This window comes from Symphodus melops, assembly GCF_947650265.1.
Source record: "Symphodus melops genome assembly, chromosome: 22".
NCBI lineage: Eukaryota > Metazoa > Chordata > Actinopteri > Labriformes > Labridae > Symphodus > Symphodus melops.
Genome location: NC_136712.1, coordinates 4,498,476 through 4,517,623, shown reverse-complemented (window position 1 = coordinate 4,517,623; position 19,148 = coordinate 4,498,476). Strand labels below are relative to the sequence as shown.

At 42.0% G+C, this 19,148-nt stretch overlaps 1 protein-coding gene across 6 annotated transcripts in view; it reads right to left on the bottom strand.

The window, feature by feature from the left end:
- Nucleotides 1-17,246, bottom strand: part of syt1a (synaptotagmin Ia) — a 139,608-nt gene extending 122,362 nt beyond the window's left edge. For 4 of the 6 annotated variants that reach the window (XM_079334818.1, XM_079334817.1, XM_079334822.1 and 1 more), the window contains exon 1: nucleotides 17,165-17,246. The gene's annotated coding sequence lies outside the window, so the exon portion shown is untranslated. Of the gene's footprint in view, nucleotides 1-9,698; nucleotides 9,731-17,164 lie in introns of all 6 variants that reach the window. The other 2 variants (XM_079334819.1, XM_079334821.1) reach the window with 2 other exon arrangements.
- Between the last annotated feature and the right edge of the window lie 1,902 nt (nucleotides 17,247-19,148).

Below are 19,148 nucleotides of genomic sequence, written 5' to 3'. Positions count from 1 at the left end.
GTTTTTGTTTGGCATGAATCATGTGAATGATGACTCTTTACATGTCCTAGCATTGGAATTTAACATTACTCAATATCTATCATGAATTTATTTACACAAACTATTCAACGTCATCAGGAAGTGCATGTTTGTTCATATTAGCCATGCATGTCTTTGTGCTGAGTTTTAAAAGGTCATGGAATTAATATAAGCTATGCTTGTATAATAATTAAATGTGTATCTGTATTTATGATTCTGCAGAGTTAAAGAATTCTATCAAAATAACATAAGAAGTATTCATTATTATTCAACAGTGGGTTTTCAATTCCAATGAGACATCTAAGACAAGATTGTTTTTCATATGTGATTACCTTCCAGTTATTTCTAGCACACTGTAAATAAGCTTTAATGTGTTCATAATCCCTGTGGTATATACCTGCATGTCACTTCTGTAGAATAACCTGCTTTTAGTCAGCATCCAATTATACATCAACTAGATGTTTTTTTTTCTTTCCATTAAGATAGAATTTCTCAAGGTGACCTTGAACCTTAATGAAAAGCTATTGCTTGGTTTGAGTGCTTCCGCTTATGGCAGCAGAGATAACACTTGTAGGCCTACATGGCGGTACTTAATGCAGACAATCAATATGGTTCTTGTGCATTGATTTGGGGATTATTACATCGTGTGTGTGCATCACTGACACCCTCCCATGCCCTTTCTGGGTCAGCACACTGAAATTAACCCACAAAACAGACGCACGTTTTACCTCATTAAAATTGAAATGGTTATAGGATGGAGATGTTGACATGGCTTGGCTATAAAGAGTCTACTTAATGGCTACACAAAACTATCTCACATAAAGGACAAAGGCAGAGAGGGTAGCCTCTCCTTCACATCGTTCTGAGGGAGGCTGCACTTCAGCCAAGTATGCAGCGTCCAAATAAACAACACCGTGTCAGTGCAGTACAGCTCATCAATCTCAGCTCATCCCCAAGAGTCCCGTGAGCAGATAAAAAGCTAATCAAACCCTCCGCAATGTCATTCATCATTGGCTGCTCAGAAACGCTCCATCTTCCATTCCTTCCCTTCAGCCTCTTTGGCATCACCTCTATTTATCTGACAACTAAAGAGAACGGTGCTGACAAGCTAACAAATCACATTTATTAGACATTTATTGGCTATTTTGATACACAAGCTAAGCTAATAAAAGGTGTGGTTGCCTTTACTTGAACGTCAGAATAAATGATACTTTTCCTTAAAGTTTGAAGGGATGCGTTTCTGCTTTTATGGCTAAAATGTATTGTGCAACAAAATGCACAATTTCAAAATGCGTTGCGTCATCCTCGTCTCTATTTGTATGCACCTCAGAAAGCACATCTTCTCAAGTTTCAGAAACATGTGAGGCCAGAACAGAAAGAAGGTTCTTGATAGGTGTAAGGCGGGCTTAATGAATGTGAAGCAAAAATTGCAAAGCCTGGATGCAGTGTGTCCACACTTTGAAGACGGAGAAATCATTAAACTATTGATGCAGGTGCAGGGCATGTCCAGGATGAAAGGGGCCTGGTTCATTAGGGGAGCTGCAGCTATTGAAGGTTGCCACTACAACAGTGGTGCAATTCCATTACTGCAACGGAATGAACTATGCATTCTAATTGATGGGCCAAAAGGTGGCCGATGCCCATAAATCGCTCTGGTTTTGTATTTATGCCTAATGAAGATTTGCGGAACCATGGCTGCTAACCTCAGTGGAGCATCTTCAGAGAGGCGGGGAGGAAAATCATTTTATGGTGAATTAAAGTAAGACGGGACATTTTGTGTTTTGGTCGTTGCACAGGGCTTGCTTGATGCGATGGCATTTCATGGTGTGTTGTCTTTGCTCAATTTTCAAATCCTCTGAGGCTCCCGAAAAAGGATTCCTCATTGTTGCAGCCAAAAGTCTTGATCACGTCGCTTTGTATCTCAGGATACAGAGAGCATTCTCTTTGCTATCTTTATGGTATTCTGTTTCAGAGAGAAAGATAATATTCAAACACTGGCATGTCATTTCTTTGCACCTAGTTTTCTTTTTTAAAGTGATTGATCTACTTGTACTGGGCTTCCTTATAGTCTCTGAAAGCAACCCTGAACAAGCATTTATTCAAGGCTTAGCATGGAGATGCACACACTTGAAGGAATTGCTCTAATCATATGTTTTGTTTTTTTCATGTTCAGGATGTAAATCAAAGCAATCCTTTCAATGTTTAGGCCGTAAATGTAGGCTTAAGACATCCACCTGCGGCGCGGTAATCCAATATGTATATTTATTTCTTGCTTCACTGGGCCCTCTTCACTCTGCTGGTATCTTCACATAGAGAAAAAGGAAGATAGCGTGAGGGCCAACTTTCTCTGGGGAGAAACACTTCAAACACATGCCCCTGATATTCAGCCAGTGCCCGTCTGTCCCTCTATGTGTGTGACAACATGGAAATTTTGACATTTCTGTTGCGTTAGTATTCAGCTGTATTCAGGCCAAGGGGCTTTGGGGCTGGAAGAGATGGGGGGGGGGGTGTTTTCTAAACCCTACAAAGAAGCTAAAGACCACTTTGAAAATATACGGCTGTTAAGACGATTTTTTTCATGATGCATTTGAATTTGATCAAACATAAGAAGCAAATAAAAAGAATAAAATCGATCCAGGAAAACACTTTCTCTGGGATGGATTAGGGGAGAAAAAAAATCTGGTTTGCCTCATATAAAATAAAAAAAATATTTAGAGCTAATCCAAGCAATTCTCTGTTAATTAACAGCACATTTGGCCAAACATGTTCAATCCCTTGTTTTAGTGAAAATGAAGCTTGATGCCTCGTGAAGCCACATGTCCCCTCCAAGCGGCACTATTTTTGACTAAACTTTGCGACCCAAAAAAACATTCACTACTTGAAAACTCATCTGTTCCTCCATTTAAACATCCCCACGTCTTTCATCTTGGAGCAATTTCCTTGCAATCGGAAACTTTCGCTTCCTTTCATCCTAGTCGAGGCCGAGTGAGGAGCTCCGTCTGAAAACAGCTGTTCTGGTAGTCTGATGTTAGCCTGCGGTGGTCCGGCAGGTTTGGAAACATGAAGCCATTGTGACCCCGTTCTACAGACTTAGCCCCCCCCCCCTCCCCCCTGTCTGATGGAGCAGCCAGGTGCCAAAATAACACACAGCTGCGTTGAATAAAACATCTGACACAGTGACTCCCTGACTGATGGTGCTGCAGAAGGAGACACCCCGGGGACGTAGGGGGTCTGGGACTCTCAGCATCCAACCACTCGACTCATTACACGAGTTAATGAGAAAGTTTGTGTGGAGCCGGTGCAGAGCTGACTGCTGGTTTGGGTGAATGAGGGAGCTGTCCTGCAGGCGGGGGTGCTGAACCTGACCCTGCTGCAACCTCTGTGGTTAATCAGGCGTTTAGCTACAACTCACAAAGTTACTTGCACTGACTGAGCAGGGAAGTGTCTTGTTTGCTAAAGGGCGCGGAGCTATGATGAACCAGCCAGTGAGCCAGTCAGACAAACTGTAAGGCCCCGGGTTTTTGTTTATATAGCTTTTATGAGAATCGTCCTTTTTTTTTCCTTTTTTCTTTTTTTTTTTACTGGAGACACCCTTTTAAAGAATTAATGACTTATTGATCAAACAATAGTTGGATATAAAAGGTGTTTCTAGTACACATGGTTATTTTTTACAAAGCAAGGCTCGGCTCGTTTTTCAGTTTATAGAAGACAATGAAGGAAATTAAAGCGTTTCTGCAAATATCCACAGAGACAATTTTAACAACCACTTTTTTTATTTTGTGGCCATTAAATAGAAGTTAATAGTTTCCCAAGTTACCCCTCGTTTACTTAATCATAATTGTCCCTAGATAGAACAATTAATTCAACAAGTGAAAAAGGACATTTGTAAAACATTACAGAAACTGTTTCTCCTTTACTTTCCTGTTAATCATGTCATCGACCTCTTGTGTGTGTACCTTAAACGTTTGAGAGGTTTGTCTGGTTTCATTGTATTTGACAAACAGCTCAAACTTGCTTCTCATTGGCAGAGGTCGATATCAAAAGTCGTTACCTAATCGAATGAGAACATTCAGCCACACACATTGAATGCACGTTTGAAGGGCTGGCAATGCACTGCAACATCTCAAAGCTTCTGGACACCCCGCAGTGTTGAAGTAGGCCGAAACACAGCTACTGTATACATCCAGAAGTTTGTTTCATCAACAAGCAAAGGAAGTCGTTTTGATCCAGAAGCTGGCGCTCCACCAAGTGCCGAAGCGTATTTAGCAACGTATTGATTCAACGTTTAAAAGACTAGTTCTCTGGCTGTATCAGATTACAGGAGCTGCTGGCCCTTTAAGCCTCTGAACAAGCCCAAATCCTCTTTCAAGTAACATGACAGGATGAAGTGGGCTTAAATATTTGGCTAATGTGAATAATGTAAGCACACAAATCAGGGGAGAATTACCATGACTTACCGACTCTTTTGTTACCATAGACCCTGATCTGAAGAATCTGGGGCTCATTAAATACATATTTTGCCCGTTTTGTTGACAAAGGTATGGCATGCGATTCGTTCATTTAAACAGGAAGGCAATCATGACTATGAGGCAAAACGCAAGCTTGCATACGGTTCAAAAACAAACGCCCAAGGGGGATGCTGATAGCGAAAACAATGTTTTAGCCCCTGTAGTACAACTTTAACAGACATTAAATGAACAACTCTACAACAATAGTACATACTATGGATCAAGACACTGCCCTCAAATTTCCACTAAATCTCTCTATATATGAATCAAAGGAAAGGATTATACCCATAGTGAGAGGGCTAGTCGAGAGGATTGCAGGAGAAAAGAGGGTAAACAATGGGCCAGTTAGCATGTTTCAACCCCGTAGCCTGAGATGGAGTCATGAGTCACATGGTTAAAACATCACTGAGGGGCACACCTGTGGCAAGCAGGGGTCAATCAGAGGCTGCTGATTTGAGGTTAGGATGCACGGAAAGAGGTCTTTCAGTGTTCTCTTAAAGGGGTTATAATATCTTCTATCACATATACTGTAAAAAATTACAACTAAAAGGACAAAAAAAAAAAAAGATAGAAAATTGAAGGGAAACCCGCAATATCTAATTAATTTTGCACTGCTTGACTAGTCGGAAGTAAAACATTCATCAGTGTGCTGTATCTCCATTTTACCTTCAATTTATAACCCAATCTGTTTGTAAAATTAAAATCTGTGTGCACTGAAGTGGAACTGAAACCAATTAAGTTAAATGTAAAATGTTAAATGTAGTTTAATGTATGGGTTCACGGGTTGTTGGATTTTATGAATTATGTGAGAGGATTAATTAGCGTATATCTACTGTATCTTTCTGACAAAACCAATTGGCGCTTTCACACATGCACAAAACGTCTCATGGTAAAATGTCATCAGAAGCCCGAATAAGCTGATAGGAGAACACAGCGGGAAATATTCAGGTAAGGTCACCACAAGATATAAGATTTCAGGAGCAGCCTGCCTGAAATTGTCAGACATTTTCAGGATCGCATGTGAGAACATGGCTTAATAAAAAAATACTGTATTTCCACCACACAAAGTGTAGAGTAGGGAATTGGTTAAAAAGAAATGTAAATTCAGTCATGTCAAGTAGTCTGAAGTGAAGAGTAAAAAGTCAAAATTGAGATACATGTACAGTATTTAGGACCGGTAAACAGTGTCTGTAGTTAAAACAGCATTACTAGCACCACCCACTTGTCCTACATAAGGTAACATTTAAAAGGCTGGTAAATGTGGTTACACATTGCTCCAGTCAAGTGGTTGCATGCTAATTTAACCTAACACAGCCTCCACACAACTTTCATTTACAACTTCAAAATACTGCATAATAACTCCACACTATCAGAGGCCATCTGTCCACATGGCTAGTTTACATCCGCGCAGTAGAAAGTTTTGATCATAGGGATCTTTGGTGGAGAAAGAAAAACATTTGAAATGGGGAAAAAAAATAATGCACTCTGAAAGAAAAAAATACTCTTTTCAATGTGCTATTTCAAAGTGGAATCGCTAAAAACTATTCATGCCTTTAATTTTATTGAGTCTGATGTTTTTCTCCTCTTTGGAGTCTCTCTCAGCTCCATCCTCCTTTGTCTGACTTCTCTGTATTTACAGTTAAACAGACGACGGTGTTGTTTTGTGAGAGTCTGTTACACAACACTGGCTTGGCTCTCAGAGGACTCTAACGTCGTGTCTGAGTCTTCAAAGGGACGGACAGATTTCAGGTTGCAGCAGGATCTAGTGGCTGGGACGCCTCATTGCACTGCAAAAAAAAAAAAACGTTCCCTTGTGGGTCATTATAACAGCAGCACATAGAGGATGTTGTTTTTTATGGTTTTATAAAAGTTTTCGATTGAAATAATACGACAGACTGTGGAAGGTAACGGGTCCACAGCCGGCACAGAGACAAGTTTTCTGTGCTTGTCTGGTCTCAGCACCCACGGGGGCTCTTAGCAGGGTCGGCCAGCCAGAGTAGGAGGATGGACCGCGGAGTTATTGATTGAAGCTTCTCATAATCTGTGAGCAGGTCCAGAGGTGCTGCAGGGCTGAGCGAGGCGAGGATGTTTGTGTGCTGTGGTGTGAGGGTCTAACGGGGAAATTGGCCTGCCTGCTGCCACTGAACACCTTTTTCTGAAGAGAAGAGGTGCCTCTGGGTGCTGCCAGAGAATGGCTCATTACGTGGCACAGTGATAAAGACAGAACATTTTCTTCTATTTTTCACCTCCAACTAAGGTTGTTACAATACCATTTGTTACCTTAGATATACTGGTAACAATGTTATGATTTCAACTTCTGTTTTGATACAGCAACAAAATCTGAAGTCCGAGGCTCCTAATATTGGGTACATTCTTGTTTTCAATGACCAAAACCTTGCAGAAAAGCTCCTGCACTTTTAATTCATGTTTCAGAAGTAACATGTCCACAAAGAAAGCCAGCTTGTTAGAGGATCTCTGAAACTTTGGAACTGATCACAAAGAAAAAAAAAAAAAAAAAACTGCCTTTGTTGCTGCTCCTCTCAATCAAGTACAAATCACTAATAGCTTTCCATGAGCATCATTGGTCAACAAAATACACCAAACGCCAAACTGAGTCCAAAGAAACATAATGAAGATCAACATGGCTCCATGCAGATATTAAAAGGTTTGTTTTCCAAATCACAAAATCAAATTACTTCTTCTCACTTACTGCTACTTCAAATATTATCTTGCTCTGCATCGAACCTATTACAAGTGAATTAAATTGTATTTGGTGCTCAAAGCAAACACACAATCAATATATCTTTCAGAGAACAATTTCCCAGTCACTTTGGTTAATGAACGGATCTTGACGTTAACAGCCGTTATACATTTATTTTTGTCTTATTTGGCTCCATTAAGGTTGAGTAATATTCAGCCTGGGTAACTTTTAATTGGAATACTTGTTGATAATGGCGGCTGCTTTCCAGAGCTTGTTTTGCGATGCACGCGGCATGCATAATCCCCCAGTGGTAAGAGGCTGCCTCTTCATCAACGACGTTTAAGAAATGAATGGTAGGAAATCTGTCGTTATCGCTTCTCGCAATCACCAAACCCTACAGCGGCTGCAAATTCATAATCTCAGACAATTTGCATATGCAATTAGAGGAAGCTTCAAGGAAAGGATTGTGATTGACAGAACTGGAATGTTTTGCCTAGTTGGTCTAATTGAATCCAATTTAAAGAGCAATCTGGCTCGACTTTACTGGAAGTGTGTTGTATCTCTTGAGCCACTTTGAAATACATCACATATATCCACAGATTGCACACCAGTTTTTGGCCTACAGATCTTTATTACCTTCAAGCACTAGTTCACACGGCTTTCACAATTCCAAACTTATACATATACTATATGAATGGAAACCGGCTAATTTCTCAGAGAAAGCTTTGCAGATTTTACCATAGAATTATAAAAACGGGGGGGGGGGGAAATCATACTTCTGGTGTGATTGCATTTCCGTCAGAGAAGCACACAAACACAGGTGTCTATTTTCGAGCCAGCTCTTGAGCTTCTGTTTTCTATTCTTTCTCCCCCATCTTCAAGGTTATTCATCTGGCCGTGGAGTCAAAATCAATGGCGAGAGCACGGCTGACAGTTGCAGGCTTGCGCAGTGTGCATCTTTCGTCGTGCACAATGGAAAGGAGAGGGACGTCCATGTTTCATTATAAATTCACAGCCAATGTGTTCCCAGGGAGGGAACGCAGGATGTCAAGGTAATGAGTTAATTTAGGAGATAAGGAACAGCAAATGTAATCTTGGAAATTTCCCCCAGCAGCAAAATGGCTTCTCAAGCCTCAAGACCATCCTATCAAGGAGAGAGGAAAAAAGTCATTCATTACAATAGAGTGTTACAAGGTAGTAAATCAGGGTAATCATCCTCTCAAATATGGAAAAGTTTACCCCGAGATATCGTAAAGGAGCAGGGTTTGCTTGGAACGCTTCAGCTTGGGCAGCTGAGCGCAAAAGCCAAACTGCCAAAGACAGCACTGTAATATCTGCCTCTATTCTAGATCCCAGACTGAGCAGTACACCAGCATTATATCAGATTTAACCAGATGCCTAGTTATTAGCCCAAAGAGGGTTGGGTTTGCCCTGCAGTGCTGTGGTAATGAGTGTTTTTTAGTCTGAATGGGTGGACATGTTTAGAAAGAAAAACAAAAAAAAACCAAGCTTGGCTCTGAGACGGCACTGCAGGGACCCGGGGTGCTTCCACATTCACATCATACTTTACAGGAGACCCAAACATGTCTGACTAATCCAGTGTTTAGAAATGACGGAGGAAGGTTGGTGAATGGTAGAGTAAACAAGAAGAGCAGAAATTAAGGCCACTTGCTCTTCTTTCCTTCCCGCCTAGTGCGCTTTGACTTTTGCTGCCCGTGCTTTTATTCCAGCAATTGACTCCGGCTGTGCTGGTTGGCAGGTCTCTCAAGTGAAAGCATTCCTGTAGTTTAGTATGTGATAATATGCAATGTGTTTTGAAGCTGTTTTGAAAAAAAAAAAAAAAAAAGGGGGGGGGGGGAGCGCCTTTATATGAAAGGACGGCACTGTGTGTGACATAATGAGAGCGGCTTATGAGGATATCTCGACGGTAGGACGGTGTACAGCACTCGCACGTGACATCTACAGTACAGCGCTAATGGGTGAGGAAGAGCACGGGGGAGGCGGCTGGCATGACAACCTACAGCAGGCAGGCAGGGGAGACTTGGTTGCCATGGTGACAAACAAGGATGTTTGCATCAGAGGCAAATCTCAGCGGTCGGCAGAGGAGGGCACACATGCAGCTCGACTTAACAGTCATGGAGAACGGATGGACGGGGCAAGAAATGAGAAAAGGGTTGAGTGAGAAGGAAGGGACCGCCTTCTCTGTAACACTCAGCACTGCCTTTCAATCTCTGTGCTTCACTGTGGGTGGGGGGGCCGCACAAGAGCTCAATGGTTAAATAAAATGCTTATGACACATTTTGCCTTTCAGTATAAGAGAGAAGCGTTGAATCATCTTCACTCAACTTCACAAAAGGGTAACTTGAGAATTAGCGCTGATGCACTTTGTCCTGTTAAATCCAGCAGCGTTGCATTTAATGAGCATGCAATGACCTTGAGAGGAAGCAAAACAATCCAGCGATGTGACTCACTTGCTACTCTCTTCAGTCCAATGTGCTCTCAGCTGACAGGGAGATGGAAAGTAAAAGGGACAATAAGTTGAGTATAACAAAGAAGTGCTTTGCAGCACATGTTGAAAATTATTGAGATACACTTTAAATCCGCCAAGGTCATTCATGTCACGCACAGGGCGGTGCAGGGTGACACTGATTTTAATTGCTTTTTATATCCCATCATGCCACTGTATCTTGCACACACTGCTGGGTGTCGTGTTGCTTTATGACTCATGCATCCTCCAAGGGCGCCCAGAAGTAGCACTGTATCAGAGCCGAGCGGCAACCAACTTCCAGGTTGTTTTCTTCTTGTTTCCCCCGCGTCAGGCCGACATATTTTGGGGAGGATTCAGAAAAGCTGAATGAACAAGGAGCATTTGGTCTGAGAGACTTGGACAGTGGTGTCCACAAATCATCGTCAGAGCCTCAGTCGACTGCCAGTCTTCACTGTCGAGCACAAGGATGATTTCATTCCAGCTATACTACACCAGCTACGTCGTCTAATTTTGACAGACCCGCCTGCTGTTTTCTCCAAATAAAGAGACAGGCACCTCCTTTTAACTCAGGCTCTCACTTGCTGTTACAGGCTGTAAATGGTGAATCCAAGGCTGATGCTGGCTAAATGAGGGGTCATCGAAAGGTCATTGAAAAAGGGGAGGTCAATTTTGAGCAATCCGTGGATCTTCATGGATATAATGTTTGTATTAAACCTCTCTCTGGATTTAGACCATGGGGACTTGCTGTTGGTAAAGAATCCATGTTTGTTTGTGATCTAACAGAGGTGAATCCCCCTCTATATTGTGACTGGGCATGTGTAATGCGGTTAAAAGGTCCCTTAATGAGTGAGGAAAATAATAAATGAACTTATTTAAATTTAAATTATTTAATTTTGTTGTAGAAGACAAATAGTTTAATGATGTGGTTAGTGTCTTGTGTTGCAGCTGAGCGCAAAAAAAATTTGACGATCGGGCAAAATCTGACTAATCCGTTCGACTACGTAAATCCTTAGTCAGGGACAGGCCTGAGCTTGAGTTTTTGAATGTGCCATTTGGTTGAAATAGATGTGTTCACCTTTGTTACACACACAGTCCGGATGAGTTAATTTCCCCCAAAATACAGTAGCTGTTACACTTATAAAACTCATGAATGGGAAATGAGAGAGCAGACGGCGGTAATTTGGATTCTAGGCTCGTCTCCACATTGACACTTACACTGTCAATACAGAGTGGCTAAATCAACAGGGGACCAGAGTGGAGCACCTCTAATCTAATCATTTCAGACAAAAAGGTAGCGAACAATGTGATCCAAATACACTATTACACAAAGAACAGCAGTTGAGGTTATTACTGACATTACCCTGGAGGTAAGGGGGCACCGTTCTCTATTTGATTTCACTGTATTGATATCAGCTTGTAGAAAAGGTGCAATGCCCTGACATGTCTTTGGACTCCCTAAATACACGACTTGCACGGATTGGCATGGTTTCCCCTTTTCATGGACCATTCGGGTCTTATGGGATTTAAACTAATACGTTTTGTCCTTAACTTTTCCTCTTTTTTTTTATCTTCACCAAACCAGGTCCTTTTTTAAAGAACTTCATCAACTACTTTTGGTTACACATTTCTAGCTGTTTCAGAAATTTCAAAACGTTTTGGCAATATAGAACTGAACGTATCATTCTGTAACATTAGATCAATTTAGGGTTTCATTAACAGTCAGGTGAATATTTGAAGAACTTCAGAAAAGGCTCTGATCATTAAACATTAATCATTACAAAAGATCGCCTACACTGAAGATTTTAGACGGTAGAGGGAGAACATCTTAAACAGCCAATGGAACTTTCTTATTGTACTTTTTGTTGACCAGAGAGCGGTTTTCTCTCTGTGTGAGTAAACTGGCTCATACTAGATTTGATGGAAAGCAAGAAAAAGAGTTCTTGGAGAAAGAGAAGAGTATGAAAAATATATATTTCTGATTGCAATCATGGCACATTTGAGTATTCCGAAACGTGTGGCGTTCACTTGAGATTAACCAGAGAACATTTCTTCATTGTGAAATCTTTGGCCAAAGCTAAAATGAAATGATAATTAAACAAACACAAAATTATCATTGTTACATGGTAAATGGACTGTAAGTGCTTTTCAGTCTTATTATTCAAATCGCTTTTACACTAAAAGTCACTTTCAGCCATCTTCCTTAAACAAACACACACTGATGGCAGACGTTGCTTTGTAAAGTGCCCATTAGAATAAAAGTAACCCCGCATATACATTCACACACCACTTGTTGCTGGTTTAGTGTCTTGCTCAAGGACACTGGACTGCAGGAGCTGGGATTGAACCGCCAACTTTCTTTTGGAGGTCGAATCCACAGCTGAGCCAGAGATGCAGATACAAAGAGGGTTTGATGGAAGGTTTAGTTATTGGGTGAATTATATAATTCATCAACAACAAGCATCGGGTATAAAAACCTTTGCTCAATGCAGAACGTAAGTCAATGTCTGCAAGCTAAGGAATCCCAGGTGTGTACAAGCCTTACAGGTAAGCACAAAACACAAAGAATCACAATAACTATTTTATTCAATCACCTTATTAAATTCACAAAACGTCAAAAATGTCCTCCAGGGCCTCTTTCATTTGCAGCGTGCCCTTCAGTAATAATTAATCTAGTCTTTCATGAGGCAAAGGGGGATGGCTCGCCCACTATGTACGGGCGAGGCTGGGGCCACATGAGGACAGACGTGGAGCACGGGGGGGGGGGGGGGGGGCAAGGCTCGTGTCCCTCAGCGGTCCAACACACCCGGGGGGTATTAATCTCTAATAACTTCCTCACACAAAGCACCTCCAGTCAGCGGCAGGAGCAATGCTACAGGTAGATGATGCGATTTTACCAGCAATAAGTATGAATCAGGATATTAAAAAATTGTAGGAGGGCAAAAGCAATTTCCCCCTGAAGGGATTTGAAAATTACAGCTCTCACACTGGAAGTAAGTTCTGCCATAAAAATCACTTTCTTGCCCTCACCTTTCACAATAAAACACCTTTCCTAAGCCCACATATTGCTATATGTGCACGCTTAAAAACGCTGCTGCAAATGAAGATCTATCTGGCAGACAGTTATGACAAAAGCAGGATTCAAAGACTCCTTAAAATTAGATGCACGTTGTACGGACTATTGTGAATAAAGACATCGGTCTTAAATTCAATAAGATCCTGTTACATCATTTCTGGACAGATTTTCCTTCGGAGGAAAAACCAGACTGGAGTCATTGTTGCATTATTTCAGTCAGACGCCATTCATTTATTGCATTCAATTATAGCAGGCTGTTGTTGAATCTGTAAACCAACACTGGGTTTGTTTTTTTTACTGGCTTCATTAGACAATGTTCAGGCTGTGGCGCTGATCCTTTCCGACTCGAACGGTAATTTGTTTGACAGCGCTGCTGTTGATAAATATACATTTAAATACAGTTTCTTACAGCTGGAAGAACGGGCTTTTGTTGTTCTGCACAAATGAAAAGGTGCTTATAAGCCATGGTGTTTATTGTGAGAAGACGTACATCATGCATGCCTATGCAGTAAGTAACCTCATTTGTGAGGTTATTTTCAAACCTTATGGTGACATCTTTGGCACCATACGATTTTACTCATTAAGCTTGATTATTGTTTTGTTAATGTGCCTTGCTGTGCATTGTGCTGTTCTTAACTTTTCCATCAGCAACTTAAGATTTGTATTTGTAAAAGTGTCTCATAGAATTAGTTTTGCATGCTCAGAAAGTCAGAAAAAAAGGGATTTCCAACTCTAGTGTCATTTCTATAGGAACAGGTTCCTGTCCTAGTTTTAACTTGAATTTCCCTCGGGATCAATAACGTATCTTTCTATCTATCTATCTATCTATCTATCTTTAATGTGTCTGTCAATAGATTGTGAACGAGTGTGTGCGTGAGTGTGGATTGATCATGTAATCTGAGTCTTATCTCCGTGGGTCTACCGAGATCAAGCAGTCCTGAGTTCTACACATCCTGTCAGAGCTTTGAATCAGGACTTAGACTGCGCTAATTATCCTATCAGTGTCAAGCGTTTAAAGCAAGGCTGGCACCAGTTAGCATGGCAATAAAAAGCCGTTAGAAAGCTTCTTCCAATTAGTGCCTTTTTACTGTACTTATGGTCGAATTAAGGGGAAAAGGATCAAATCTTATTTTAGAGGTGCAGGTTGGTGGTTTTTATGTCAAGTTAAAGCCATAATGAGGCTGCGTCTTCTCTGACACTGAACAAGAAATGTTAGTTTTACAGGATTTATGACTCGTTTCCAACAGACTGATTCTCATCTAAGTGTCACTTCTTTAAAACTGTCTGCGTCTGAAAGTCTGAGAGTATTGTACATGACAAGTCGCTGAAAAAAAAAAAAAATCGCAGAAGTCATTGGACTGTGTTGTAGAGCTGCCCTGAATGATTTAAATATTTCGGATGGGGTCAGGATGAAGAAATCAGATCCGATCAGTTCATTTGTTTACTTACTGCAACTGATTACCGATGAGTTATGATGTGAAACCAACGATCTCATTCACACTAGAATCTAAATGAATATACTAATGAACATCATCCACCGCTTCCTTTTGAGCCATGTTACTCAGATTTGCATTTAAGTGTGAGAAGAAAAGAAGGAGCACATAAAGGCTGACTGACAGACGACCAGGCTTCTCTTAACATCAAACTTTTGATCAATGAATGTATCCATACGACCAATAATCACGACAAGATGTAGATGACGATCATAAGGAAGTGAAGAAGTCCACAAGTCTACGAGCACGAGTCAGTGCGATGTGATGACAATGTCACCGATCTGAGCACGGCCCTCCTCACATGCGCCCACAACCAAATGGCCACACAAGGTCAAATCATAAGAGAAATGTTATTTATATCCTCCATTTTGTATCCCAATCCAGATCGGAGTCAAACACCCACACCCACTCACTCACTTTCCTGCTGGTCCTGTTGCAAATCCTTTTATTTCCCTCCGTCTTCTAAATGAACTGATCATAACTGAGACGCTTCACAGATAGTCAAAGTAATCCTGGCAGATGGTCTTTAATCCTGTCGGCCTTTGGCTTTTCTAAAAAGTGCATTCAAGATAACGTGACCAGAGGACAAGTTTACAGCGACTCGAGACATCAGGCTCGGGACTTGGGGCCTGTACTTCTCATTAACAGCTCTCTAACAAGCCTGATAAAACAGGACGACACCGCCGGTGACAACCGAGTAGACACGAGATTAGTTTGGGGGGGGGGGGCTCAACATGTGCCCCCGATCCGTCATGCTTGCTGTAAATAAAATCAGGCTGGAGAGGGGAAAAAAGAAAAGTCAGACCGACCGCAGAACGTCGTCGCTACTCAAACTCAGACAGTTTCAAAAAGTTCCAAGTCAGCCAGCTGCCAGAAAGGGCTGCCAACTGAGCCGCTGGTAACTTCCATTAAATCTAGATTTAGGTCCGGATTCTATTCTTTGTAGTTCACAAGGTTTTCCTCAGAGAGAGATGCATCTTTTCCCCTTCAAAAAACAAACAGACTTTTGATACAGACCTGAAGAAATACCAATGAAAGCCGTGTAATGTAAAAAGAATCGCTGTCTCTCATTGGTGAAAACAGGCCGTCTGGTGAGTGGGCTGCTAGCCAAGCTGCCACTGACATCGACATAACTGGCGCAGTGTTTCTCCCTGAAAGCTTTTCCTGATATTTAAAAGGAGAATGGGATTTCATTTCTGCCCGTTGCTTTCTTGTCTTTCTGGAGACGCTTTTACTTCATGTGTTCACAAAAACGCAGGCGTACTGGCTCTGTGGGTTAACTGTGTGATGGGGTGAATAGATTAAAGACAGTTCATCAGGATGGTTTCGCAGAAAGCCTTTCGTTCCAGGAGGAGACTACACTCAGTGTTCCCTAAAAACCAACAATGTGATAAAAAAAATGCTCTCGAGGCGTTTCAAATGGCTACAAGCAACCAGCAGGCCACTGCATCCATCAGTGCGGACGCAGCCTCAGCCTGTCTGATTCAGTTCGTGCTTTTGAAATGGAGCATCTGCAGGAGCTCCCACAGAGTACGTAAACATAAGCTCTGCCTTGGGAAATGAGCTGAGGGGTCATTTCGATTTGGGCTGAGGGATGCACGCGGTGCCGCCTCTGCTCTCACTCTGTCGGGGGAACAGTTGGAAACATCAGAGATTCCTGGCTAATGTATCTCAAGCGTTAGGCGAAACAGCAACACCTGAGCAACCTTAGCTCCCGCCCCTCCCTCCCTCCTCCTCCTCCTTTTCTGTCTCCTGTTGAACCGGCTCCTCCCGTCCCCTGAGATATTAGGTAACCTGGGAGCAGGGGAAAGGAAAGGGTCCTTTTAAAGATGTCCTTATTCGTCAGCCAAGCCGCTCTACAAATGTACTATGGATATGCTTCACATGTTTGCAGAGAGCCTCAAGCCACCCGTTGCGATTGCTGTGCAGTCGTCATGTGGCGCTCTATCAGTTAACCTGAGGTAAGTGATAAGACTCCTTTGTGGAAAAGAGAGGGCTTCCTCCAGATCACAACAATAGCTATTGTATTGGGTAACATATGGAACTTAAGTGGCTTTTCTATTGCATGTAATCATATTAGAATGTGCATGCTGAAGATTGCGACTTAAGTAGGTTTTATTATCAGGGAGTTTGAACAATAGATTATCAGCACACAAGGTACAGTCAAGAACAAAAGCACGGGGAAAAAAGTCACAGACAGAGGGATGTCTTGTTCCCTTTTCAAATAGAATTACAGCTCATTTCCCAATCAATGGCATGCCTCTTTCTTCCCTGCCTAAGATAAACCCATCACAATTGAAGGATGGAGGAGAGAAAAGACGGGGCACCGAAGCAACAGCCGGTCCCGCGTTTTTTTTTATCTGATTGAGAGAGGTGAACAAACAGAGGGATTAGCTTCCACGGGATGAAAGCAGCTGCTCGTCTTCCATCTCTGTTCCACCCTCCCGTCCCTCTCCCTCTCCCTCTCTCATCCATCCATCCGCCCACATATCCACACTGTGGTCTCCCCTCGCAACCAGAAAAACATGCTCTATATGTTGTAGTCGCCGTGCCATCTAAAGCTGCGCTCCACCCTGTGCAGCTTCAGCTGATGAACAAACCGGCGAAAGAGAAGCCTTACAGGGGCGCACGGCGTTGGAAACGGGCGCCAAAATTAGTGCCACACAGCAGGAATGGGAGTTGTAGCAGAGGGTACTTCCCCTGTGGCACTCTCAGAGCACGCCACCCTTCCTGAATGTGTCGCCTAGACACTGATACATCAACACTCCATCCCACCACACACACACACACACACACAAAAAAACACACCCACAAAAGCAACAAGAGACACCCACAAAGCAACATTTTCTGTGACTTCTGCGCAAAAGGAAATGACACTCTTACCTGGCAACAACAGCACACCTTCACTTCCAAATCTGCTCGCCCTGACGAGGAGGCACGCTCATCTGGAGTGGGAGAAGGGAGTCTTGGGGAGAGAGAGAGAGAGAGGGAGAGGAGAGAGAGAGAGAGAGTGAGAGAGGTGGAGCTTGGTTTTAGAGAGAGGGAGGGCTAGATGATGACTCTGTCTACCGTCTATATAGCCAGTCTTGTGGGAGCAGTATGGATGGGCGCTAGATCACCTTCTGTTCAAACGCACGTGGCGGATGAGACTTGTGAGAAAGGAACTGGAGGCTGATGACGGGAAGGGGAGGAGGAGAGGAAGATGTGTAAGGGAGACAGGAGACTCTGGGCTGTTTAAGCCGGCATCGTCACGCAGCAGTTCCTAGGAATCCCTCCAGTGAGAGGAGCACTGCATCACTGAGTCCTTGGCTGCGATTGGTCGGACAGTGAAGAGACGCCAAGGATGGTGGGCAACGCCGTGTAACCTAAGATGACCCTACACATATTAACACGCCCTGTCTATGTCTGTCCGCCCCTCAGGACATCTGTCACCTTCAAGGACATCCAAATAAAAATCCTCTTCCAGAGGCTCTTGGGATCCTTGGCAGCATGTCTGTGTGTGTGTGTGTGTGTGTGTGTGTGTGTGTGTGTGTGTCTAAGTTTGTGTGTTTTTGGAGCGAGTGAACTATGACCTGCCTTTGCACATGAGAAAACACAAAACACACACGCATATACATACATACATACATGCTTCTCCCAACTGACCCAGGAGCTGTTCATTCTGCCCGTGCGTGTGTGCGTGACGTCTTTAGCCTGATACACAGCTCGACAGATAGCGAACAGTTTTCCTCCAATAAAGAAGCTAAAGTTTCTTTGTCCAGTCTTTAATAATGGAAGCATTATGAAACTAAACAGACATCAAAATATAAGTTATTAATCTCATATGTTTAAAAAAAACAAAAAACGAAAAGTCCTCTAGCTTGATGCTAACGTCTATGAGAATTTGAATAGGAATAATAGCGGTTAGCATCGCGAATGTGTCAATTGTTGTTATCTCACGTTGTAACCTTATTAAACATACTCAAGAGATGCAATGCCAGGCCTGAACATGAAGTGACGCTCACAGGCAAATGTTTCGGTCGTATGGCTAGAAGAAAATATAGAGACATTGTTGGCTTCTCTTGTTGCATAACTTCTGTGAACAAAGTCCCCTATGGCAACCCCAAAGGCACAACATATAACACATAAGACCAGATTTCTGTCAAACTGACTCTAAAAACAAGATTTAAAATTAATTATTAAATCAGTTTTCAGTCTTAATTTAGAGTTCCGGCATTTAAAGTTTTAACTGGTATGATGTAATTTCCTGTCATGTTTGTAAATGTTACTGTACATTGAGAGCATTGCACAAGCTTGATTTGAAGAAAATCGTGATAAAAATCGAAATCGCAATTTCTGCCAGAGAAATCGCAATTCAATGTGTTGCTAAAATCGTTCAGCCTTACTTCCATATTCAATGGTAGAGACACCAATATTCATTTCAGTCTCTTTAAAAAGCAGCTAAAACTCCTTATAAAGCCTGAAATTACTCTTTGGAATGATTTCAATAAGAGAAATTAAACAAATGCTTTAGTTTAAAATACCTACTTTGTATTGCTGTATACTATAGTCTAAAAAAAATCACACAATTATGTGCAATGCTTCTGGTCAAAACATAAGACAAAAAGAAGGGTCTCACATTCAATAGGAATTTCTGTGTAATGAATCAAATCCATTTCCACAAATGGTTCCAGATCTAACCTTTTTTTTTTTTTTACATCAGGGACGCAACCAATCTGACCAAGCCTCCTTCACAATCCAAGAAAAGACTGTCTGTCTAGTTACAGTTGTGAGTCACATACTGTTGATCTCTATTTATTCAGCATTTTAAAGTCATCGCCTTGTACATCTACCTGGTCCAAACTAAATGTCCAACTGAAGTAAAAAC